The sequence below is a fragment of the Macaca mulatta genome, chromosome 4, assembly GCF_049350105.2.
Source record: "Macaca mulatta isolate MMU2019108-1 chromosome 4, T2T-MMU8v2.0, whole genome shotgun sequence".
Classification (NCBI taxonomy): Eukaryota; Metazoa; Chordata; class Mammalia; order Primates; family Cercopithecidae; genus Macaca; species Macaca mulatta.
The window spans coordinates 154,636,592-154,663,772 of record NC_133409.1 but is presented as its reverse complement, the minus strand read 5'-3'; the positions used below and the strand labels follow the sequence as shown (position 1 = coordinate 154,663,772).

At 41.1% G+C, this 27,181-nt stretch overlaps 2 non-coding genes across 2 annotated transcripts; both read right to left on the bottom strand.

The window, feature by feature from the left end:
- Positions 1 to 1,631: 1,631 nt before the first annotated feature.
- TRNAA-CGC (transfer RNA alanine (anticodon CGC)) lies at positions 1,632 to 1,703 on the bottom strand. The gene has a single exon. It is a non-coding gene; the product is annotated as a tRNA-Ala (tRNA).
- Positions 1,704 to 13,890: 12,187 nt separating this feature from the next.
- TRNAA-CGC (transfer RNA alanine (anticodon CGC)) lies at positions 13,891 to 13,962 on the bottom strand. Its single transcript has one exon. It is a non-coding gene; the product is annotated as a tRNA-Ala (tRNA).
- Positions 13,963 to 27,181: the final 13,219 nt, after the last annotated feature.

Sequence of the window (27,181 nt, the reverse complement as noted above, 5' to 3'; positions counted from 1 at the left end):
CTCAGTGAAAGTCCCCACCAAAATTCATCTGGACTCTTCCAGTAATATCTGAACTAGTCTTTTTTTCATCTTATTTCACCACCATTCCCAATCCATTTTCCACATTATTTATGGAATTAACTTGGTAAAATTCCAGTCTGATTGTAATCCTCCACCTCCCAGATTCAAATGATTCTCCTGCCTCAGCCTCCCAAGTAGCTGGGACTACAGGTGCCCGCCACCATGCCCGGCTAATTTTTTTGTAATGTTTCCTTATTATTGTGATCCTTGCGTTTATAATGTTTTATTAATTCCTGTTATAATGTTTCATTGTAATTTTTCACTATTATTGTGTCCTCTCGTTTATGTTTCATTATTTCCTCTTATAATGTTTCATTGTAATATTTCACTATTATTGTGATTGTCTCTTGTTTATCATGTTTCATTATTTCCTCTTATAATGTTTCATTGTAATATTTCACTATTATTGTGATCCTCTCTTGTTTATCATGTTTAATTATTTCCTCTTAACAATGGCAGAGAAATACACGTTGGCATTTTTGGTGTATCTTTAAATGTGAACTGAAGCAATAGCGCAAATTTACTATCAATATTCCAAAGCACTCAAATGAATCAAGGAATGAACATAAGTGCAATGTAGAAATAACATAAACCTAAAAACTCATTTACTTACAGTTGCCCAGAATGCAACCTCAGCGGGGTTCTCAGTGTTGTCAGGAAATCTGTTATGATTTTCTTTTTTGCCCAGGCTGGAGTGCAGTGGTGCGATTTTGGCTCACTTCAACCTTTCCCTACCAGGTTCAAGCGATTCTACTTCCTCAGTCTCCCGAGTAGCTGGGATTACAGGCATGAGCCACGGCGTTCCACCTGTTGTGAGTTTCTAACCAACTCTGCCTTCCATTTCCACAGGCTATTTCTAATCTTTACTACTTTCTCAGATGTCCCAAATGTTTTATGACCAGGTCTCCCACACAAAAACCTTGAAAAGCTGCAGTGAGAAAATGGTTACCAGGTTAGTAACTATAGGACAAGATCTACATTATCTTAAGGTGATAGAGTGGACCTTAAGTTGAAAGCAACTCCCACCTGAATACTAAAACTAAAAAAAAGCATGCTACTTTCCTCTTCTCCATCCTACTCCACTTTCCCCACCTCCCAAAAAAACTATGATACGGAGACATATTACATTTTACTGATTGTTTTTCACTGGAGACTGGGAATGGATTAAGGTCGACATATTACATTTTACTGATTGTTTTTCACTGGAGACTGAGAATGGATTAGGGTCTCATTTAGTGGATCTTAAAATAGTCTTGAATATTCAGCTGTATTCCCTCTTTCTGGATGCATTTATAAGAATAGTACATTTCTGAATTGTCCCTCTGACTTTGTACTACTCACCACATAATAAAACATCTTGGAAGTTTCCAGGAAACAGGAATATGGCCTGTGGCTAGTCAACCAGATAGAAGAGAAGAAAACAGAAAGACAGGGAATTGATGGATTTAAAGGAAATGATAATGGCAAACATGTGAAAGGACTAAAATCGTTTCTTTTCTTTTCTTTTTTTTTCCCCCTTATATTCTATGCCAGAGGCTGAATTAAACAAAAGCTAATGTAAATAATCGCCTTGGAGATGCCGGGGATCGAACCCGGGGCCTCATACATGCGAAGCATGCGCTCTACCACTGAGCTACATCCCCTGGCACAAGTCAGCTGTAAGGGAGAATTCCTGTCCTGTTAAAAACGCGAAGCATTTTATGTTATCTCGTGTTCGACGAGGGAGTGACCAACACTGAGGATGAATTCCCCCTAAAGCCTAACCCAGATTACAGCCGAGTAACCTCCTTCCGGGACGCACCAGCAACATCCAGCTTGTATCGTTACAGAGAGCAGAGCACACTTCTACAGCTTTAGCACAATTAGTCCTCTTGGCGCAATTGAATCCCAGGCGGAAAGAATTAAGGGATTGTTCAAGACCTTTTGAAAAATTTTCTGCTAGCCGAAGGCTCATGGAAAATGCAACCCAAATTCCCTCCATCTGAGTACGTTGAATGATTAAATGTACCTTGGGAGCTGTGGCTCCCCACGCACTTGACCCGGCTGGAAGAAGCAACTGTCCAAATAGATGAAAACGTGAAAATCCTGCCTGACCTTTGTCCCCACATGCAATGACTCGGGCCACACATACCATCTAGCTCACCTGACACCGAAGCTTTATCTGGGAACTCTGGCTTTACCAAGAATTCTAGATTTAAGAAGGTGCGTTTGCTTATTTCCCTCTTTTCTTGGTTCACCCGTCAGCTCTTTCCCCGTACCTCGTTCTGAGTCTCCGCAAGGCTGCTGCGCGGAAGAACGAAGCTGCACGCAACAGCCTTCCCCGGGGGACGCGGGATAGGCCCTGGCCAGGCGCTTCCGCGGAGGCAGCCGCCACGCCCCCACCCTCTGAAAGCGCTTCTCTGCCCTGAGACCCCACTGCAGCAGCCGCGGGCACGAAGGTTTTTGTCTCTTGCTTCAGATGTTGTACAGTACAGAACAGCGACTCTTCAAATGGAAAATGACAACACCAAAGACATGATCCATGGAAGAAGTAATTGATAAGTTATACTTTAGTAAAAATTTAAAAATCGGATCTGCGAAACACACTCTCAAAGAGAATGAGAAGACAAGCCACAGACAGAGAAACTATTTGCAAAACACATGTCTGATAAAGGACTGGTACCCAAAATATACAAAGAACTCAATGGATAACAATAAAAGTACAAACAACTGGATTAAAAAGTAGGCAAAACATTTGAACAGACTACTCACCAAAGAAGATACACAGATGGCAAATAAACATATGAAAAGTTTCCACATCATATATCATCAGGAAAATGCAAATTGAAACAACTATGATACCACTACACACTTTTTAGAATGGCAAAAATTCAAAACCCTGGCAACACCAAACGCTGATGAAGATGTGGAGCAACAGGAACTCTCGTTCATTGCTGGTGGGAATGCCAAATGATACAACTGCTTTGGAAGGCAATTTGGCAGTTTCTGACAAAACTAATCATACTCTCATTATACAACCCAGCAATCACACTGTTTGGTACCTATCCAGAGGAGTTGAGAGCACATCTATGCAAAAACCCTGCACATGGATGTTTATAGCAGCTTTATTCATAATTGCCAAAACTTGGAAACAACGGAGACATCTTCAGTAGGTGAATGCATAAATAAACTGTGGTATATTCAGGCAATGGGATGTTATTCAGCGCTAAAAAGCAATGAATTGTCACACCATTAAAAGACATGGAGGAAACATAACATGGAGGAAACTTCAATGCATATTACTAAGTTAAATAAGCCAATCTGAAAAGCCAATGTACTATGATTCCAACTATATGGTATTCCGGAAAAGGTAAAGCTATGGAAAAAGTAAAAACTTTAGTGGTTTCCAGGGGTTAGGGGTAACGGGTGAATAGGTAGAGCACACGATTTTTAGGGCAGTGAAAATGCTCTGTATAATACTGTACTGGTGGATATATGTCATCACACATTTGTCAAAACCCATCAATTACACAACACCAAGAGGGAACCCTACAGTGAGCTATGGACAATGGGTGATAATGGTGTGTCTATGCAGGCTTATCAGTTATAACAAATGTACCACTTTGGTGCAGAATACTGTTGGTGGAAGAGGCTCTGCCTGTGTGAGGGCGGGGATATATAGGAAATTTCTGTACCTTCCACTCAGTTTTTCGGTGAACCTAAAACTGCTCTAAAAAAATAAAGACTCAAAAAAGAAGAAAAAATGAATGAAACCTTCATGAACTCAGGACAGTGACATGGAAGCATGCAAGGTGTGCCATTACATCCGCAGCCTCTGCCTGCCGCCTATTGACCAAGGAGGAAAAGGCAAAAGGAAACTGTTACCCATTGTATGCTAGTGAGAACGATTAAGGGCTGGGCGCGGAGGCTCACGCCTGTAATCCCAGCACTTTGGGAGACCGAGGCAGGCGGATCACGAGGTCAGGAGATCGAGACCAGCCTGGCTAACACGGTGAAACCCCGTCTCTACTAAAAACACAAAAAATTAGCCGGGCGTAGTGCCGGGCGCCTGTAGTCCCAGCTACTGGGGAGGCTGAGGCAGCAGAATGGCGTGAACCGGGAGGCGGAGTTTGCAGTGAGCTGAGATCCGGCCACTGCACTCCAGCCTGGGCTACAAAGCAAGATTCCGTCTCAAAAAATAAATAAATAAATAAATAACGATTAGGATTGGCCAGTCCATAAAGCTGCATCTCCTCATAAAAAATGTGAGACATCCAGTACTGCTTGGCTACTGCTAAGGACCCTGCTTCTAGACTGTCAAAAATGCTGCCACGAAACAGGGTCATAAACCAGGTCCAAATCTCAGCCCTGGCTACTTGGGAGATAATTAAGATCTTTTAATGTCTTTTGCTCCCTCTGCTTTCACAGCGGCTTCCTTGAAACATAGAAACCTGCTTCAATATTGTCTTTTAAAATAGCGGTGAGGCCAGGTGTGGTGCCTCATGCCTGTAATTCTAGCACTAGGAGGATGAAGCAGAAGAATCTCTTGAGCCCAGGAGTTCAAGACCAGCCTGGGTAACAAAGTGAGACTCTGCCTGGTCTCTACAAAATAATAATAATAATTAGCGGGGCGTGGTGATACATGCCTGTGGTCCCAGCTACCAAGGAGGCTGAAGTGGGAGGATCATTTGAGCCCAGGAGGTGGAGGTGCAGTGAGCCATGATCGTGCCACTACATTCCCGCCTGGGCCACTGTGTGAGACCCGGCCTCAAAAACGAAACAAAACAAAAAAATGGTGAGGATGCAGAGACTATGCATGAAAACTACATGACCACTGACACGGAAACTTCATGTTGCAGGGTGCTCCCATGAGGCAAGGATCTTATTATCACTGAACAATTTGAGAAGAAAATCTGGCTCTTCAGTAGATGATAAAAACAGGTGGGCTGCCTCAGTTTATTAAATTGGAATGTTACACAACACAGAAAATGAACTTGGTATTCGTTGATTACTTTTTTAAACTAATCTTTTTTTAAAAGAACAGTTTAAGGTTCACAGCAAAACAAAGGAAGTACAGAGTTCCATAAGCCCCCTGCCTCCCCAGCCGACCTCCTTTTATACATTATGCATTCAGTTTGCTAATATTTTGTTGAGGATTTTTGCTTCTATGTTCATGATAGATATGCACTGTAGCTTTCTTTTGTAACGTCTTTGTCTGGTTTCGGTATTAGGATAATGCTGGCTTCATAGAATGAGTTGGGAATTATTCTCTCTGCTTCCATTTTCACTACATAATGAAATAATTGGTATGGTTTCTTCCTAACATATTTGTTAGGGTTCACCAATGAACCTACCTGATCCTAATGCTTTCTGCTTTAGACGGTTATTGATTATCGATTCAATTTCTCTAATTGATATAGGCCTATTTGGATTGTTCATTTCTTCTTGTGAGGCAATCAGTGTAGTTTTTCTTTTTCTTTTCCTCTTTATTGGAGACTCTTTTAACACATAAAGGAGCAAAAAGGCCGGGTGCGGTGGCTCACGACTATTCCTAGAACATTGGGAGGCCAAGGCGGGCAGAACCCTTGAGGTCAGGAGTTTGAGATCAGCCTGGCCAACATGGCAAAACACCATTTCTACCTAAAATATGAAAATTAGCCAGGTGTGGTGGTGCTCGCCTGTGGTTCCTGCTACTAGGGGAGCTGAGGAAGGACAATTGCTTGAACTCAGGAGGCAGAGGTTGCAGTGACCCGAGATTGTGAGAGATCAAGACTCTGTCTCAAAAAAAAAAAAAAAAAAAAGCCAAAAGGATATTATAATGAATTCCCATCTATTAATTACTCAGCTTTATTATCAGTTGATGGCCAATCTTGCTTCATAATCAGTGTTGTTTTAATGTGTAATACTGTTCTTATGAGTGAGTGATTAGAATGAGGCAGATGAGTTGTACGACTTCAGAGACTGGCTCATAAAAGACGGGGTAATTTATTATGTAGCAACAGATAACTAATACATTGGTATACATTTATTTCCTACTTAGCCTTTGTATGAACTTTTTAATATGAGGTTTTGTTGCATCTATTTATTTCTTGATATAGAAAATCATATTATCAGAACATAAATGTAATTTTGCAGTTTTTTAACAAAAAAGTTGTAATTTTTTCTATATTGATGTTGCTTTTTTTCCTATATTATTGCTGTTTGTCCTGACTTTGAGTGGACAAATTATTCTTTTTTTAAATTTCTTTTTTTAATGGGTACATAATAGGTGTATACATGTGGTATACATGTTGTTTTGATACAGGCATACAATGTATAATAATTATTTCAGGGTAATTTGAGTATCTATCACCTCAAACATTATCATTTGTGTTAGGAACATTCCAATTCTGCTCTTTTAATTATTTAAAAATATACGATAAATTATTGTTGACTACAGTCACCTTACTGTGTTATCAAACTATATTTTTGCACCCATTTAACCATCCCTACCTTACAGCCCCCTCCCTACTACCCTTCCCAGCTTCTGCTAACCATCATCCTTCTCTCTATCTCCATGAGCTCAATTGTTTTAATTTTTAGCTCCCACCTATGAGTGAGAATGTTCAAAATTTGTCTTTCTGTGCCTGGCTTATTTCACTTAACATAATGTACTCCAGTTGCATCTATGTTGTTGTGAATGACAGGATTTCATTCTTTTTTATAGCTGAATAATATTTCATTATACATATATACTACATTTTCTTTTTCCATTCATCCATTGATGGACACTTAGGTTGTAAGTAGTGCTGCAATAAACGCGGAAGTGCTATTGTAAATAGTGCTGCAATAAACATTAAAGTGCAGAGATGTTTTTGATATGCTGATTTTCCTTCTTTTGGATATATACCTAGCAGTGGGATTGCCAGATCATGTGGTAGTTCTATTTTTAGTTTTCCAAAGAACCTTCATAGTGTTCTCCATAGTGGTTGCGCTAATTTACATTCCCATCAACAGTGTACAAGGATTTCCCTTCCCCACATCTTCACCAGCATTCGATATTGCCGGCCAGGCGCGGTGGTTCATGCCTGTAATCCCAGCACTTTGGGAGGCCAAGGCGGGAGGATCACAAGGTCAGGAGATCAAGACCATCTGCCCAACATGGTGAAACCCCGTCTCTACTAAAAATACAAAAGTTAGCTGGGTGTGATGGTGGGCACCTGTAATCCCAGCTACTCAGGAGACTGAGGCAGGAGAATTGTCTGAATCCAGGAGGCAGAGGTTGCAGTGAGCCGAGATCAGTGCCACTGTACTTCAGCCTGGGTCACAGGGCAAGACACCGTCTCAGACTCCATCTCAAAAAAAAAAAAAGCAAAACATCAACAACAAAAAACGATATTGCCAGTCTTTTGGGTAAAAGCCATTTTAACTGGGGTAAGACGATATCTCATTGTAGTTTTGATTTGCATTTCTCTGATGATTAATGATATTGAGCATTTTTTCATTTTTTAAGAGCACTCCAACATCTGAAGAACATTTTTAATGTACCTCATGGCCATTTGTATGTCTTCTTTTGAGAAATGTCTACTGAGATCTTTTACCCATTTTTTAATGGGAGTATTTGATATTTTCCCCATTGAGTTATTTGAGCTCACTGTATATTCTATTAGTCCCAAATTATTATTTTCAGTAAGATAATGACTATGGTTTTAAATGTACATAATTTGCCATGCTAAAGAAATTGTATTATCTCGCTATTTTTCTTAGCTGACATATTTAACAACAGAAATAACTATCAACTTTAAGAAGTGACTTTTGTTATCAATTATATAATTATAAAATATTAGTGTCTAAAGTAAGACAAAATCTGATTTCAATCTCTAGCTCAATATTTACTCACAACTATTGTTAGAATTAAATTAGATAATCCATGGAAAGTATATGGATGAATGATACCTCATGATGGGTGGTTATGTGTGTATTTGCATGTGCACATAATTTATATGCATACTATAATACATATTATCCACATGGATGTGTGTATGTATATAGAAGCATTTGGTAATATCACCACATTTATTTTCTCTGATTGGTAAATAAGTAGGACACAGGTTCTGAAATATTTTCCTAAATAAGCCCTAATAAGAAAGTAAACATTGAGTGAATTATCATGAAGAATATAAGCAAATATAATTTCTTATGATAAACCATAGTTCCTGCCTCAGGTTTTTCCACCCCAACTCTCATCACCATGACCATTGATTTTTGGAAGAGTGAGTGACCTTGAAGAATCATATTGCTTTCTCTTTTTTCCCAGTTCATTACTTATAGATAATAGTTTTCAAATATTTTAGAAGGTGTTTTGTTTTTTCCTTCAATATTGGTAAATATTACTTTATTATAAGAGATTCTTGAAAAAAATAGATTGTTAAAGCAAGTAACAAAGTTGTTCTTACACTCTCCACTGTATAAAAGAAGTGAGAGCAACTCTGGCACAAGACGACCATATGTCTTAATTGAAAAGCCATCATGTTCCTTAGATTTGGTCCCTTCATGATTGCTCTGTTTCTCCTGGTCCTTTTTCATGCCAAATTACAGAAATGATACAAGCTACTTGACTTAACTTCTGGCAATTAATCTATGATATATAGTGGAAATTTTGTGTCAAAGATGCCAAATGAAAAGTTGAAGCATCATTAAACAAATAACCTTTGCAATGCCCATAATGGGCCTGGACTAAAAGGCTTCTGTAAAACTTGTAAAAAAAAATGACCTATAATATTATATTTATTTTCTGTCTAATTGAATGCTGTCTTTGACATCTAACAACACTTGAAATTAAAGTGAACCATTAAATTGTATATGAGTATGTGTGAGTATAGTATAATGTTACGAGAAAAGGGCCCATGATTTGCAGTCTTATAATCTGGGTATGTAATGTAAAGCCATTTAAAAGTTGGTGACATAGGGTAAATTTGGGAGCGTAGTTCATTATTCTTTCTATACCTGTAAAACAGGACCATGTTGGCCTGGCATGGTGACCCACGCCTGTAATTCCTGCACTTTTGGAGGCCTGGGCAGGCAGATCACTTGAGGTCAGGAATTTGAGACTAGCCTGGCCAACATGCTGAAACCCTGTCTTTACTGAAAATACAAAAATTAGCTGGGCATGGTGGTGCACACCGAGTAGTCCTAGCTACTCGGGAGGCTGAGTCAGGAGAATCACTTGAACCCAGGAGAAGGAGGTTTCAGTGAGCAGAGATCACGCCACTGCACTCCAGCCTGGGTGACAGAGTGAGACTCGGTCTCAAAAACAAAGCAAATCAAACAAACAAAAACCCGGACCATGTAAAAGGATCTTTATGATATCAAAGAACATCATGCTTGGTGTGTACAATGATATTCCAACACACTCAAATTATATTCTAACATGCTTTCTATGGGACTCCTTCCAAAACAGCACCCAATGGGCTTCTATTTTCTTGTAGGACACAGATGGTTAGACATATGCTACATATGTTTTAGGGTTTTCTGAATACTGTATTTTGAGCATAGGTATATTCTGTCTTCTGAGTAAAATGTTGGGTTTTTCAGAAAATTCTGTAATTTATGAGTTAATCCCACAACTTCTCATTAAATAGATGTTTCAATAATGCTATTCAAAGAAAGACTGGACCTTGCCACAAAAAAATTATTCAATACTTTTGGATATACAGCTAGGGGCAGACAGGAAAAAAATCTTTCATATTAGGAATATATGAGTCCATTTTAAATACAGTTTGCTCTAGTCACAATGGAAAGTAATCATTTGCCAGGGACACTAGACATCATGCTAGTTGTGCTCTACACTGCAAGCCAAGTTAAAACCTGCTTCATCTCCCCTGCACACCTGTAGGTGTGACACCACCTTAGTTGTCTCCCTTGGTGAGACCTGTCCTTTCTCTATTTTCTATTCTCATATTCTAGCAGTCTGATGAGCCTTTTGGACCAACCAAGAGACATTTGCCAGACAAGTGGGATCCTTTCAGGTTCAAAACTACTTCATGCGATGTCTCTGAACACGAAAATAGTCTCATAAGGGCTGCAGAGGGCAAAAAGCAGATAGCAATAACCTCTCACCTGGATTTCTAATAATTTCCTGGGATTTCTAAGTAGGTTCCAAGAACATTATGCTATCCTGAACGAATACACAGCTAAGATCACTGTAGCTTACATAAGGTTTTCCGTGAATACCATGAATGAGCTCCCAATCTTCAAACCACAATTAACCCTTTCAATTCTCACTCTACGTATTGTTCCTCTCCTCTGTGGCTACATAATTAATAAGAATCCCAGTCGGGGATTCCTGCAGAGTTACAGTCTCAGAGTTGTTAGACTGTGCTTGTCAAATACATTCACAAGACCGAATCTTAAATTTATAGGCATCTTAAATTAATCATGTTTAAACTCAAGCTCCTCCCCACCTTCTGGCCCCATCCAATGCCCACAAAGCAAAATGAAAACCTAACAACAAGCAGGGGAGCACTCCTTTCCTGTAGTGTGGTATAAAGGTACCACTACCTACAGCAGGACGAAGACTGGGTTTATATTTTGAGGATGTACCCCTTTTTCTGCTTTTCAAACAAAGCCTTGCTCCATTTATTTATTTGAGACAGGGTCTCACTGTATTGCTCAGAAGTTCAGTGGTGCAATCATGGCTCACTGCAGGCTCAACCTTCCAGGGCTCTGGTGATCCTCTCACCTAAGCCTTCCAAGTACCTAGGACCACCGGCATGCACCACTGCACCCGGCAATTTTTTATTATTTTCATTTTTTGTAAAGACGGGGTTTTGCCATATTAGCCAGACTGGTCTTGAACTCCTGGGCTCAAGCCATCTGCCCACCTCTGCCTCCCAAAGTACTGGAATTAGAGGCGTGAGCCACCGTGCCCGGCCCCTCCTTAATTTTTGCCTTTAAACAAAATCCCAAGCACCAGAAACCTCTGATTAATGGCTTCAGCCACTATCTCTCTGGCCTAACAGCTCAAATTCAAATGTCCAGAATGGAGCAAGGTGAATTTAAATCCTTTTTTGGTATATAAAACACTGGTGAGCAGAAGGCCAAGGCCTCAACCCCGTGCAAGGACTTGAACCCTGAATCCTCATGCTAAAACTCTAATAGCTCTACCGACTGAGCTAACCGGGCTCACGACAGGAACATTCCCCTCATAGCATAAGTACAGGGAAATACATTCAGTTATCGTCAACTTTGTCTTCCATTCCAAAGGGAAACAACCGCTTTCAGAATTACCTCACATACTCAAACCAAAAACAGCCGGCAAATCCCATTTCTACACTCACCAACCTACTACCACCACAATCTGGCTTTTTTCGAAAGCCACCAATACCAGCCGCTACTACACCTCAAACAAAACCTAGCCACGCGGGAACGTTCCGAAGAGTTCAGCTCTGTAAACAGCCCAAAGACGCTCTCAAAAGCCGACAGTTTGGGTAAAAAGGAATGGTATCTTCCTAGGGCACGAAAGGTTTTGGCCCACTTCCTTTCAAACACACAAGACTAATATTTTTTCGTACCTAGAGGACTCAGAGAAAACGTGCAGAGCTTGGACATGTCCTACTTACTTATCCATCCAAATCCTTTACATGCCTAAAGATCCATATTCAAGCCCTGATCGGCACGTTTTGCTAACCCCAATCTCGCCTCACCCCTCTCTCCAATCACCCATCCCTTCACCCTTCCCCTTCTGATCTCCTCACTGCCTCCTCCTAGGCGACGACTTACCAATAACTCAGCCCACTCCATCCAGCTTGAATTCTTGATTTTCCAGGCCAGGATTTCCCAAATCTGCCGGATTTCGAATCTAGGGAGCTTTCTAAATGATGTAACTTACTGCCCGGCCTCGCCTAGACCGTGTTTTCGGTCGTCATCCAAAACTCATGTCTGGGTTGACTGTCACACAAAACGGTGGCAAGAGGATGACAGCGTCGACCCTTTGAGCTGTGTCAGATCACGTTTGAGACGCTCACCAGGCGTACAAAGTGTTAGTTCCTTGTATAGATCGTGCCCCAGTCCACACACCTCCCTCGTCCTCTCCTGATTTCGGAGAGAATCCCACCTGAAAGAGGCTCTGCATCCGACGGCAGCATTCTCCCTCCTCCTCCCTACCCCGCCCACTCTCTTTCAGATCAGAGCTTCCGCGATGGAAAAGCAGCTGCCGGTCCCGGCTGTGTAACCACCCCAAGTTTGCCAGACACACGCTGTCGCTCTGCATTTCAGGCCAGGTTTTGTGAATTCTTTACGCTTCTGTTTTACATCCTCCGTAAGGACCTAAAGTTCCCCAAGCAGCATTTTACTTGACTTCTTTGATTTTCTTTCTTTCTTTCTTTCTTTCTTTCTTTCTTTCTTTCTTTCTTTCTTTTTTTTTTTTTTTGACACGGAGTCTCGCTCTGTCGCCCAGGCTGGAGTGCAGTGTCTGGATCTCGGCTCACTGCAAGCTCGGACTCCCGGGTTTACTCCATTCTCCTGGCTCAGCCTCCCGAGTAGCTGGGACTACAGGCGCCCGCCACCTCGCACGGCTAGTTTTTTTGTATTTTTTAGTAGAGACTGGGTTTCACCATGTTAGCCAGGATGGTCTCGATCTCCTGACCTCGTGATCCGCCCGTCTTGGCCTCCCAATGTGCTGGGATTACAGGCTTGAGCCACCGCGCCCGGCTGATTTTCTTTTGGTGTTACCTTTGGTGTCCTTAGGCAGAAGAAAAAGTTGAGAGAAAGGGGCAACTTGAAGAGGCAAGAAAATGCTTCATTCCTGGGGCTTTGTGAATGGAAGTGCTCGCCAGGGAGTCGGCTGTGGAGCGGACCTTGGAGCAAGCTGACAGGTAGGAAGATGTGTGAAGCAGAACAATGAATCCCAGGGTCCAAAATCAGTCTAAGGCCAAGTTTTATTATGTTTTCCAGAAATCTATATCAAAGCATTTCCAGTCTTCCTGCTACCCTCACTTCAAAGGCCTTTTCCCTAGACACGGGAAAATCCAGAGCTCCAGATGTAAACTCTCTGCAGAATTCCAACTTTTTCACTTTTTGTCCCCCGCTTTGATAAGTGAACTAGCATCCAAAAGGAAACAGAAATGGAACTGATTTTGGTACATTCCTCCAGTGCAGGACTATGCTTAGAAACAAAGTAGTTCTTCCGTCTTATCATTTTTACTGGCCCCTTGTTTATACGGCCAGTGTTTATTTTAGGAAACTCAAGAAACTTAGGCATCTGTCTGTGCTTAAACTGTTCCCCACCCGCCACCACACACACACACAGAAACACACACACACACACACACACACACACACACACACACTGCCCCTTTGGCGGCATCTACCGCAGGAATCTTTGGTGTGTTGTTAACTCATAAAATCTACTTTATGATTGTACAACTGTAAACACAAGAAACTTGAGTTTTCAGAAGGCAAGTGTAAGAAATGTAGTGAAGAAGAAATTTTAACCCATCACCCACTAATACTCTTGCAATTTTATTTCAATTAAGTGTTTTCTATCACACAGCTGTCAAAATCTTCAAAGAGAATCTATTTACTGTCTACCAGACTCATCACTCTGCCAAAATCCGGCGTCAAGAAGAAAACCTTTAACACTTTAAGCCTAAGCCCCTACCAAATCAAACTCTCCCTGCATGCCGATAGCATCTGGTCCTCAAACTTGCAAATGTGTTTTCAAAGTTCACATTGGCAAGCTCCGCGTTCCTTAAGAGATGCAGTTTGGGTTATCCAAGTTCTTCCAATCACTCACCAAAAACACCTGAGATCTCCTTCCTCCAAGTAAATGGAGGTCCGTAATGAAAGAGGACGGATTGGCCAAATGAAGAGTGGAGGTGCCAGGGATTGAACCAGGGACCTCGTACATGCGAAGCACGCGCTCTACCACTGAGCTACACCCCCCGACACTTGAAGTGCCTGGGTTCTTTTATAAAATGTTATTGCTATTTTTCTTGTTGGTTTTGCTTTGTTTTATTAAAGTTTTTAAATTTAAGAGTTAGCTAGATAAAGTCCACTGGATTGAATTTCATTATCTCCGAAGTTGCAAGACTGGATACTGTGTAGTGGCTTCATTAGACGAAGAACAGAATGTAGTCTCAATAGCACCGTTTTCGATTCTAGGACCTTCCCATTCCTGGTAGCTTGCTCCAAGGTCCACCCAACAGCGACTCGGTGAGAGTTGCTTGCCCCCACCAGGATAGTCCTGAGAAAGTCTCAAGTCTCCGACATGTGTAGCAGCGATAATGACTCAGAAAAAAGTGCTTTTCAGCCCGGAGGTAGCCGCCAGCTTTCGCTGAACTTCACACCATGCTGGGTCGGAGGCTCTGCCAACATCCATTTTTCAGCTTTTTTCGTGCGTCCCAGGTTCTGAGATTGTCCTGCTCTGATTCCACACCCCATCTCTATTTCTCGCTTGACGATTATTGTATACATAAAGGGGTTTTAAAACAGCGACTTCAAAACTCCATCAACTTTAAATGGAGTGACGTATTCCCTCCCACCCAGACTTAGGGAATAAACAGGGCAAGTCCAGACACAGGGCAGCAGAGAGAATTTCCAAATGCCTTTCTTTTGAGAACTCACGGACACAAGGAGGAATTCTGCTATATATGTACATATTTGAAAGAAAAAAGTCAAAGAGGCCCAGAAACCTTCAAGCAGTGCCACCTGGGAATTGGAAAATGCGAGGAGGTCCTGGATATGGCAAAACAAATAGAATTGGATTGTCTGGGAATGAGCTTTGTTCACACGAAGCTTTCAGCTTAGCATATTGAAGGGGTGGCCTGCCCCTCCACACCTGTGGGCGTTTCTCGTTAGGTGAAACGAGAGACTTGAGAAAAGAAATGAGACACAGAGACAAAGTATAGAGAAAGAAAAAGTGGGCCCAGGGGACCGACGCTCAGCTTACAGAGGACCCACGCCTCCACCGGTCTCTGAGTTCCCTTAGTATTTATTGATAATTATCTTTACTATCTTAAAGATAAGGGAGTGGCAGGACAATAGGATCATCGAAGGGAGAAAATTAGCAGTAAAACATATGGACAAAGATCTCTGTGACATGAATAAGTTCAAAGGAAAATGCTGTGCCTTGATATGCATATGCAAACATCTCCACAAACCTCTTAGCAGCATTGCGCCAGCAAGTCCTGCCAGCAAGTCCCACTTTATGCCTAAGGTGGTTTTCTCCTATCTCAGTAAACAGAGCATACAATCGGGTCTCACACCGAGATGTTTCATTGCCCAGGGACGGGCAGGATTTTTAACCAGCAAGCTGCCTTCAGGCACTTGTTTAACAAAGACACATCCTGCACAGCCCAAAATCCATTAAACCTTGAGTCACCACAGCACATGTCTCTTGCAAGGACAAGGTTGGGGGTAGGGTCACAGATTAACAGCATCTCAAATACAGAACAAAATGGAATCTCTTATGTCTACTTCTTTCTATATAGACACAGTAACAGGCTGATCTCTCTTTCTTTTCCCCACAGCATATAAGGCCAAGGATGTACATATTCACGTCAAAGTCTTGGCTGCTTCTTTATCCGAGAGCTGTTGTGTAACACTGATACACATTATATCAAGCAAATTTCCCTTTAAAGACTCAGAATACTGAAAAAAGTGTTCACTGGCAAAGGCAAGGAACATTGAAGGCACCCACTTTTGATTCTCCTCGCCTTAGCCTTCTAGAAGATTTCCTTGAAAAGTGAGTGCAGGAGGATGTATGTGGTCAGGCAACGTGCTGCTGAAACAAATCATTGATTTCAAACTCCGAGAAGGGATCTGGGAGTTTTAGACCTTTAATCGGGGGCTCTTCCGACTGAGTTGTGTCAGTTATACCTCTACCTTCACTGACACTAGTAATTATCTTAACTATTAAGTTTTGAAAGCACTGCATTCTTTGAGAGATGTCTTTCCCTTGATTCCTCACTCAGAAGTTGGGATCAATAACTTGCCACATTTGGTAACTGATTGGTACTGCCATCTGTGTGCATGGAAGAAAAGTGAGGGGAGAGAAAATGCATGAGTTTTGGCTCCTCAGGCTTCACACAGGAACAATGACAAAAAGACTTGTTAACAAAGATTACTTAAGGGCCTTTTTTTCTTTTCCTTGATCCTTCTTTTCATAGTTGTTCCTCAGGAAACTGTGTAATGAAATGAAAATAATGTGAGCTTACTCATGAGGTGGAGACATGATTGTTCCTCTCCTTTCGGGAGATCCTGAGTGAGGGGGATGTTTCTCTCTCAGTTCTTCTTGTCTTACTTATGCTGATTCAACTGGGGTGTATTATTTAAGTACAGCTTTGAAGAAGTAAGAGAAAAGCAGTATTGAAGGAATAAACCTGGACTTACCTGCATGTTTAGCCAGTGCTCTACCACCAAGCTATTTATACCCTGATTGACCCTACATTTCAGTAAATTCTCTAAAACTGAGGATTGTTCCAATTTCTGGATATCTAATGGTTGATAGGACAAAGTTTACTGTATTCAACTTCACTATTTAAGAAAATTGTAGACCAGTCCCTTTTTGCAGTTATGCCATGAGACTTAATGGAATGCTAGGTAAAAAAATAGTTTTGTTTACTAAGATCTTCCTCCTCCAATCTTCTCACTTCAGTCAGGCCACTCCAAGGTCTGCTCACCAACATGCTACAGAACATCAGTTCCAATTCATCAAGGAGACTCCCAAGTTGGGATATTTACTTCTTTTCAATATTATTTTCTTTCAACTTCCCATGTTGTCTACTAAGTATCAAGAAAGACAAAAGACAGTGCAGGCCCTGCCCAGTGACTCAGCCTGTAATCCCAGCACTTTGGGAGGCCAAGGCGGGCAGATCACTAGAGGTCAGGAGTTGGAGACCAGCCTGGCCAACATGGCAAAACCCTGCTTCTACTAAAAATACACAAATTAGCGAGGTGTGTTGGCGCATACCAGTAGTTCCAGCTACTCGGGAGGCCGAGGCAGGAGAATCACTTGAACCCAGGAGGTTACCCAAGAACATGCCACTGCACTCCAACCTGGGCAACAGAGCAAGACTCTATCTCAAAAAAAAAGAAGACAGTGCAGAAGGACATAAAGAATATTAGCAGTGTGTTGCCTCAGGGGATTTAGATCCAGGCAAGGAGGAAAGACAGAAGTGCAATAAATTAATAACACTTGCTGAGAAATGAAGTATGACAAAATGAGTAACATGAGTGCCAATCTCAAAATATAGGCTAATGTTAGGCAGGTAAGACCGAGGAGGAATAAATTTATCTCAAAGCTAGCTATAAATGAAGAGCAACAAGAATGGTTTACAGTCACTGTCCTAGCAACCCCTAGCCTGGACCCAGTTAATGGATGCTTCAGCTCTAGTTAAGGAGACCCCATAGAAAGAAAGGGAAAGAGGGTGCTGATGAGTTGATGGTTGCAGCACACCAACATGGCACAAGTATACATATGTAACAAACCTGCACGTTATGCACATGTACCCTAGAACTCAAAGTATAATTAAAAAAAAAAAAGAAAGAAAGAAAGAAAGGGAAAGAGAAAAGGAAGGGAAAAGCTACAATGCATTATAAAGCCTCATTTGGATAAAATTCTCTCCAGAATACAGACAGTGGAAAAGAAACAATACGTGAGCTGGAACATTAAGTCTTTATAAAGTCTTTGTAAAAAAATATAGATAGATAGATAGATAGATAGATAGATAGATAGATAGATAGATAGATAGACAGACAGACAGATAGATCTGCCGGGCATGGTGGCTCAGGCCTGTAATCCCAGCACTTTGGGAGGCCGAGTCGGGCAGATCACCTGAGGTCAGGAGTTTGAGACCAGCCTGGCCAACATGGTGAAACCCTGTCTCTACTAAAAATACAAAAATTAGCCAGGTGTAGTGGTGCATGCCTGTAATCCCAGCTACTCGGGAGGCTGAGGCAGGAGAATTGCTTGAACCCGGGAGGCAGAGGTTGCAGTGAGCTGAGATCTCACCATTGCACTCCAAGAACTCAGTCTCAAAAAACCAAAAATAAAAATTAAAAAAATCTAGATCTTTGTGAAGCCTCTTTAGGCCTAGAGAAGTCCTCAAACTTTGCCACATAAGATACGAAGTGTAGTCCCTGTGAGTTTTGCCAATATTTTGTGTGACCGTCAACCCCCACAGGAGCTGTGAAGAAAACCCTAGGGCACCTTCTAGCAGAAGCAGCCAGTAATGTACATGATTTTAAAGCTTCCCAGATGATTCCGGTAATCAGTCAGGTTTGAGAATCACTAGCCTTGGAAGGCAAGTGCCCAGAATCTGTATTGAGTTAATTTATTAGGAAAATGTCATAGAAGTGGAGGTGAAGTGAACATATAGTAGAGAGGATATATCCAAAGTTCTGTATCTTTCTTGTTATCACTAGAGTACAAGTTATTATCTATAAATGTGAAACTAGGCCTCATAAAACTTAGAAACTAGGCCTCATATAGAAAAAATTAACACCAGGTGGCTCTGGATAGGGTCCCACCCTGCCTCGATAGGGACCCACCCTGATAGGGTCCCACCCTGCCAATTCCGGGAAACAACTTCATGGGGTCCCACCCTGCCAATTCCGGGGGTCCCACCCTGCCTCGAAGTTCCCGGAATCAACAACTCCAGGAAAAAAACCTCATAAGGTCCTGCTCTAACCAATTAGCATAAGACACCTTGCTCAGGCCATAGCTAGACCCAATCATTTTGCGCCTTAAGCTTTGTTTGAATTTCGCGCCATAAGCTGTGTTTGAACTTGTGTTTGCCTATATAAACAGCCTGTAACAAGCAGTCGGGGTCCCAGGGCCAACTTAGAGCTTGGGACCCTAGCGCGCTAGTAATAAATAACTCTCTGCTGTGAATCTCGTGTCGGTGATCCTTCGCGGCGACCCCTGCCCAGGAGGGAATCGACAGTTCGGTTCCAACAAATGGTCTCCTTTGTTCTAGAAGAAGATAAAACACTAAAGACATTTGTCCCACAGGAAGATCTGACTTGTTTAGTCTAAAATTGTTACGGCTTTGAGAATGCCTCGCTGCTTTTTTCTGTCACTGGACAAACACTATAAGCACTTTGGAGGGCAGGCATATAGTTGATTTGAAGGTGCATGGTGCAGGAGCCACTGTTATTGGTGACTTCCATAAGCACCAGAGTGTGCGAAGTTTTCTGCATCCCTGTGAGTGATCACACTGAGATCAATGTTAATTATAGAAGTGGAATTTATGGCTGATTTTGGCTTGAGCATCTCAGGTATGTGTGTAAGCAAAATACAGTGTGGAGGGCCAGGTGCGGTGGCTCATGCCTATAATCCCAGCACTTTGGGAGGCCTAGGCGGGCAGATCACCTGAGGTTGGGAGTTTGAGACCAGCCTGACCAACATGGAGAAACCCTGTCTTTACTAAAAATACAAAATTAGCCAGGAGTGGTGGCACATGCCTGTAATCCCAGCTACTCAGGGGGCTGAGGCAAGAGAATCACTTGAACCCGGGAGACACAGGTGGCGGTGAGCTGAGATCATGCCATTGCACTCCAGCCTGGGCAACAAAAGGGCAACTCTGACTCCAAAAAAGAAAAATATATATATATATAATATATATATACATATATAAAATGTGGAAACTTGAAAGAGAAAATATGAGGCAAACAGTTTAGAGTAAAATTTTAAAAATATTCACTTGACTAGATTTCAAGGAGCTCTTTAACTATGAAGAGGCATATCCCATTTCGTGGAGGTTTAGTCTTTTAATGTGAGATTTCAGGATCTAAACCCTTGATAAGGCTAATCTTCTATTTCACCTATGTTTTTCTAACTTTTAGATAGAGGTAAATTGAAACCTGGCTTTCTCTTAGGAAACTAAGTGTTTATAGTGAGCACATCCTTCCATACATCCTCCTGTTTGCTCAACTGGATTCTAAAAGTCGAGAGTTTGAGGGAGCAAAACCAAGGTTGCAGTAAAATAAGAATTCCATTGTTTAAACAGATGCAACCCAGCAATTTTCTACTCTATTCTACCACTGTAGGCAGAAGCCAACTTTGAAGACTTAGGAGAATTAGATGGATTACCAGAAGAGTGACTATAGGCAAGAAAGTGGAAAGACAGATTTAAGAGAACAAGGAAGATTGTAGATTGACAGGGGATTTGGAGTTATACTGGATTTAGTGAGTGAGGGATTTACTTAAGGAGACTTCCAAGTAGCTTGATTAGTCTTCTATCTAGCTAGTAAGTACAGAAAGATAAACAGAATCTCTGCTAGGTTTTTTGTTGTTGTTAGGTTGATTACCTTTTGCATTAAAAGTAAGAAACAAAATCCCTCCCATTGTTAAGTGGTATTAGGCTTTGTATTGGCATTAAGGAAAATTGGGCATGAAGAACCCACGAGGTTAAATGGAAAAACACTTAATTCCCAATCAGAAAATTGACAGCTCACAATGAAAATTGGAACAATACTCAAAAATCTTATTATCTTCTGATAAGATTCTGAGCCCTCATGCTACCCACTCTCCAGAGGACCTCTCCTTTATAGCCTCGTGAAAATGCAAAACTCAGGATAAGAGATGTCATGTCTGCAGAGTTTCTGACTCAGAGATTAGGGTGCCTTCTAAAATCTCTGTGTATTGTTACTTAGACATAATCCACTTTAAAATGAAAAGAAGTGGCATGGTTTTGCCATGCGATATACACATAATTCACTGATAATGATGACTGAATTTGGGGTGAAAATGTCTGACCCACGAGATAATGTCTGCAATGAAGTTTGTGTAGATAAAAATGGAGAATGATAGCAAAGACAGAAAGGAGAGAGGATCAGGAGACAGTGGCATATTTTCTGCCTACGAGCTTCTTTTTCCTCCTCATTTTTCTTCAGTACTATTGCAAAATGGTAGACCAGGTAAATTTTTCTTTTCTTTTCTTTTCTTTTCTTTTCTTTCTTTTGATGGAGTCTCGCTTGGTCACCCAACCTGAAGTGCAGTGGCGCAATCTCAGCTCACTGCAACCTCCACCTCCTGGGTTCAAGCAATTCTCCCACCTCAGCCTCCTGAGTAGCTGGGATTACAAGCGTCCACCACCACGCCCAACTAATTTTTGTACTTTTAGTAGAGACAGGGTTTCACCATGTTGGCCAGGCTGGTCTCAAACTCCTGATCTCAAGTGATACGTCCATCTTGGCCTCCTAAAGTGCTGGGATTACAGGCATGAGCCATTGCACTCAGCTTAGACCAAGTAAATTTTTTAAAGCTGATTAAACTGTTGGCTACTTGGTGATTTGCACTCATGTCTTTCTTGTGTTGTCCCGATAACCCTGTGTAGTGGCAACCCATTGCATTTTGTTTTACTTTGCCAGGGAGCAGAAAATAATGAGGGGAAACGGGGGAATAAAGGAAGGTGCCAATTCCACGTTGTCAGAGTTGTGGAAAAAGAAAGCAGCACTGGTGCTCCCAGGATCAAATTTGACACCTCACACTTGCAAGAAACAAGCTCTACCATCAAGCCACAGCCCCATCACTGTTGCAATTTCTTGTTTCATGCTTTCTAGTTTTATATTTTACATGGTTTTGTGAAAGTGTAACATTTCAAAGTAAATGTCTATTCTGTTAAAGCCCATTTCTATAATCTTTTCCTAGATCCTTTCTCATACCTATGTTAAAGAAAGGATAATAAATTCTAAAGCATATGACATAATTTTTGCTTGATTTTTTTTCTTTTTTCTTTCTTTCTTTTTTTTTTTTTTTTTGGAGACAGGGTCTTGCTCTGCCATCCAGTCTGGAGCGTGGTGGCACAATCTCGGCTCACTGCAACCTCCCCTTCCCCGGCTCAAGTAATTCTCCTGCCTCAGCCTCCCGAGTAGCTGGGACTACAGACATGAGCCACCACGCCCAGCTAATTTTTGTATTTTTTGTAGAGACGAAGTTTCACCATGTTGACTAGGTTGGTCTCGAACTCCTGACCTCAAGTGATCCACCCGTCTTGGCCTCCCAAAGTGTTGGGATCAGGCATAAGCCACAGCGCCTGGGCCCTGCTCAATCTTACCTGCCAAGTAAGTCCTTTCCCAGATCCTGTTACTGGCCTAAAGCTTTTTTTTTTTTTTTTTTTTTTTTGAGACGGAGTCTCGCTCTGTTGCCCAGGCTGGAGTGCAGTGGGGCGATCTCGGCTCACTGCAAACTCCGCCTCCCAGGTTCATGCCATTCTCCTGCCTCAGCATCCTATAGACGCCCGCCACCACGCCTAGCTATTTTAGTAGAGACGGGGTTTCACAGTGTTCACCAGGATGGTCTCGATTTCCTGACCTCGTGATCCTCCCGCCTCGGCCTCCCAAAGTGCTGGGATTACAGGCGTGAGCCACCGTGCTGGGCAGCTTCTTTTTATTTTTAATTTTGAGTCACCTCCACATGTGAAAGTTGTCAGAATCAAAAAGGAGTCACTAATGTTAACAAAACCCTGACAAATAAAGCAGAGCAAAACCATGAAGAGAGGATTCTCATGCTTGTATGCCTGATAACAAAAACTATCACAAAAGACTGAAAACCACAACCTTACAATCTTACACACAAAAAAAATATGTCTACAAGGACATCTGCCTAGCAACTGCCTGTCCGACCTTGGACTAGTGTCACCCTTGTTATTAATATTTGCAGCCAAAGATAATTATTTTGAAAACAATTGTGTAGCCCTCCTCAATTTTTATTTAAAAACTTTTGTCTTTCTTTACCTCCCTGAAGACAAACATCGTTTACTATGGCATGCCTATTCCCACTGCAATGCTCTGTTCACAAATAAACATATTTTCTTTTAGAGAACCTCTCTCTGTTATTTAGGTTGACACATGGAAAGTCTCAGGGTGGAATATTCTGTTGGGTCTTCAGTCTCTTCCTCTCCACAATTTCTTTTTTGTTTCTTTTTTCTCTATTTCTTTATTTCCTTCTATTTGTTTATGTATTTATTTATCTATATTTACAGTATAGACCAATCTATCCAGTCTTTCTTGGCCTTTTTGTCCATATCCATGTGTTCAAATATTATCTATCTAGAATTTTCATCTTTGCTTTCTATAGCGTGCCCTTCCTTCTCCAGCAGCAATTAATAAACACAGTCCAAAAAAAACTTGAAAAATTAAGAAGCATCTCAACATCAACTTGTGCAAAATAAAAATTATTGTCTCCTGTTTCCAATTTCTTGTTTCTCTCAATTTCATATCTTATGAAATGGCAGCTGGTAGGACCAGAGAATAGTAAGTTATCAGATAGTCTTGTGGGTTTTGATGTATTTCCTTTCTGATCTTCTCCAGTTCTAACTCCTTGAGGTCAGGCATTATTTCATTCACATCGTTGAATCAAGAGATTAACCCGATAATTGCCCCATTATACATTGCTGATACTTATCTTTGAATGAATGGAAGATAATGTGCATAGCTACTGTTTTTTATTCTTCTTGAAGGGAAACAATAGTTGCATAAGATTCCTTTCAAGTAATGCAGCAACAACGTAATTGCAACTAATTTATTTGGTCTAGATTTATAATTCTCCTTTAGGGACTGAGGAATTATGGCTTCAAATCTCAAAAATGCTGGGATAATTTCCTTACCATGGGAGCTTCTTTCCTCTGCCTCCAGTGCTTCTTCAAAGTTATCTGGCTTCTTCTAAATCTATTTTCCTTCAGTGATAAATAATTTTCCAATTTATGTTGTGGAGTTCTTCTTGTTCTTTCTTTTTTATTTTTTATTCCGTTTTCTGTTTATTTTTCTCCTCTTCCTCCTGTGTCTCCAAACTTTCCTGTATTTTCTTTTTTCCTTTTTTTTTTTTTTTTTTTTTTGGCTGGATAAGCCTGGGTTCTAATTTCCCGTATTTTCTGTTCCTGTTTTCAATCATTGCCAGTGCTGACAAAGGCTTATGTATTGCAACTTGCTCAGTCCCCCAAACATATCTTTAAACCACACTTACCTTCCAAACAAAACCGAAGTCCATGGAACCCTCTTTTGGTGATGTTTATTCCACTCCTCTTTTGATATACAGTTACTTAAATTCAGGGATATAAACGTAACTAGCATTAATATATCTTATGTTAGATGGTAGTTGTATGGGTTAATAGTGTCCTTCCCCCCAAATCATAAACTTCTTGGAACCTCAGAATGTGACCTTATTTGAAAATAGAGTCTGTGCAGATGTAATCAAATTAAGACAAGATTACTAAGGTGGACTCTAATCCAATATGACTGATGCCTTTGCAAGAAGAGAGAAATTTGTATACAGAGACACTGTGAGAATGCCATGTGACCAGAGAGGCAGAGATTGGAGTGATGCTGCTACAAGCCAGAGAATGCCAAATATTGATGGCCACTATTAGAAGCTAAGACAAGGCAAGGAAGGATTCTACCCAGAGTCTCAGAGAAAATATGACCCTGTTCATACCTTGATTTCAGACTGCTTGCCTCCAGAACTATGAAAGAATAAATTTCCATTGTTTTAAGCTACTGAATTTGTGATAATTTGTTATAGCAGCCCTAGGAAACTAATACAGTAGGTGAGCCAGAAAAGGAAAGAAAAAAGACTGGTTACGATAAACACACAAAAAAAGAATGCTCATAACTATTACAGTACTTGTATCTACAGCTGATGGGTATTCGTAATGATCTCTTTCACTCCATATTCTCTTTGCTTTCAGCAAGTACCTCAGCAGGTTAAGGCTCTTTGTCTGGTGGAGTCAACCAAACCTTCACTCCTAGAGAGTTTATGACGTTAGCAGTGCTCTGTACAAATGATTGTTCTAGCTTTTCATTGAGTTTAATCACAGTAGATGATATTACTGAAAGGCACTGCTAAAAACCCCCTTAAATTCCAGACATATTCCTTCATAACCCCATTTGTGTACTAACATCCCAATTTAAGTTGGTATTAGGATCAATCACCATGACCAATAGAGTAAGCCCCTTCCTTGCCTGCTGGTTTATTGGCACAAAAAGGCCAAATTGGTCAAGTGTCATTCTCAACTTCTAGTTTAATGGAACCGTTCCTTTGGTGGCCTCTGGTGAAAGCGTTTTTCCCTTGGGAGTTCTAAAAATAAAGCCCAACATTTCAAGAACTAAAAGTGAAACTTTACAAGCAGAAGATTCCAGGTTTTCTATGGTTGCATAATCCCATCACAATATATCTTGCTGATTATAGCAAAAATGATGGGGAGAGGGCACACACACACCCCCCCCCAAACTTACCAAGCAAACAAAAACAATTAGATTATGGAGGCAATAAAAACTTGGAACGGTGACCCGCAAGGAATTAAAGGTGAGTTTTTTATTCTTAGTATTTTTCTCACAGCTTTTTACTGAGAGTGGGCCCCAAACATGAATCACTTGTGTAGGCAACAGAAACTGTGACAGAAACTCATATTTCTAGTCAAATTATCAAGGAAAAGTTGAGGAAATTCTGGAGAGTTAAGGAGAATCCTGAAAGACTGAAGAAAGGATTTCCCTAAAATCTGTATATAAAGTCATATACATATTGGGCTCAGCTCTGAGCTGTGCATGCTATAGATAGAACCAGAACAGCATAGCAAATTCTTTCCAAACTAAAAGTATATTTATACGAAGAGCTTCATCTCAGACTAACCTAACCCCAAGTGGGACACACTCAAGGGAAGACCTGAAGCAGCATAACAAAAGCTTTGAAAATTGAACAGAGATTGGGACTATCAACCATGAAAAGAGACACAAAAAAAATTTTTTTTTTTTTGAGACGGAGTCTCACTCTGTCACCCAGGCTAGAGAGCAGTGGCTCCATTTCAGCTCACTGTAAGCTCCACCTCCCGGGTTCACGCCATTCTCCTGCCTCAGCCTCCGGAGTAGCTGGGACTACAGGTGCCTGCCACCACTCCCAGCTAATTTTTGTATTTTTAGTAGAGACGGGGTTTCACCGTGTTAGCCAGGATGGTCTCAATCTCCTGACCTCGTGATCCACCCGCCTTGGCCTCCCAAAGTGCTGGGATTACAGGCGTGAGCCACCTTGCCCAGCTGAGACATAAAACTTTCAGTCTGAACTAATCAGGAAGTTACCTGCTAAAAACAAATAAATAAATCAAGCACTCTCCACAAAATCATCACAGGACCTAGAGTCTACACGATATAGCATTCACAATGTCAAGGAAACAATAAAAATTTTCTCAACATAAAAAGATCCAGGGGGATATATTCAATAGTCAAGACAAATACAATCAATAGATGGCAAACCCAAGGTAACTCAGATCTTGAAATTATCAGATGAAGACTTTCCAGTGTCTATTTTAACTGTGCTCTATGCCAACCATACTTTAATGAACCAAAATCTAAAAATGTTTATTAGAAGAAATAGAAACTGGCCAGGCATGGTGGCTCACAACTGTAATCCCAGCACTTTGTGGGGACTCAGGGGGAGGATTGCTTGTGATCAAGAATTTGAGATCAGCCTAGGCAACACAGCTAGAGATATCTGCTATCAAAGATTAAAAAAAAAAAAAATTAGCTAGGTGTGGTGGTATGCACCTATAGTCCCAGCTACTCAGGAGACTGAAATAGGAGGACCGCTTGAGCTCAGGAGTTCAAGGTTGCAGTGAGCTATGACCGCACCACTGTACTTCAGCCTGGGCCATGGAGTAAGACTCTGTCTCAAAAAAACAAAAGGAAATAGAAAGTATTGAAAAAGAAATCAACTGGAAATTTTAGACCTGAAATATATCTGAAATTAAAAGTTAAATGGATAGACTCAGAGGAGATAGAGAGAAAAAAAAATCAGTTAACTTAAAGATAGATCAATAGAAGCCATTCAATTTGATTGGAAGAAAGAGAGAAAAAAGACTGAAAACAATGAATTCAAGGTCCTGTAGAATAATATCAAATAGTCTAAAATAGATGTCATTGGAGTCTCAGGAGATAAAATGATTGGTGTAGAGAAATATTTACATAAATAATGACAAAAATAAGATGTAAATTTACAGATTCAAGAAACTTCCAATTAAAATTAAAAAAAAAAAAAACGAATTAGACACATTATCATCCTGCTACTGAAAATAAAAACTTTTTTGGCCGGGCGCGGTGGCTCAAGCCTGTAATCCCAGCACTTTGGGAGGCCGAGACGGGCGGATCACGAGGTCAGGAGATCGAGACCATC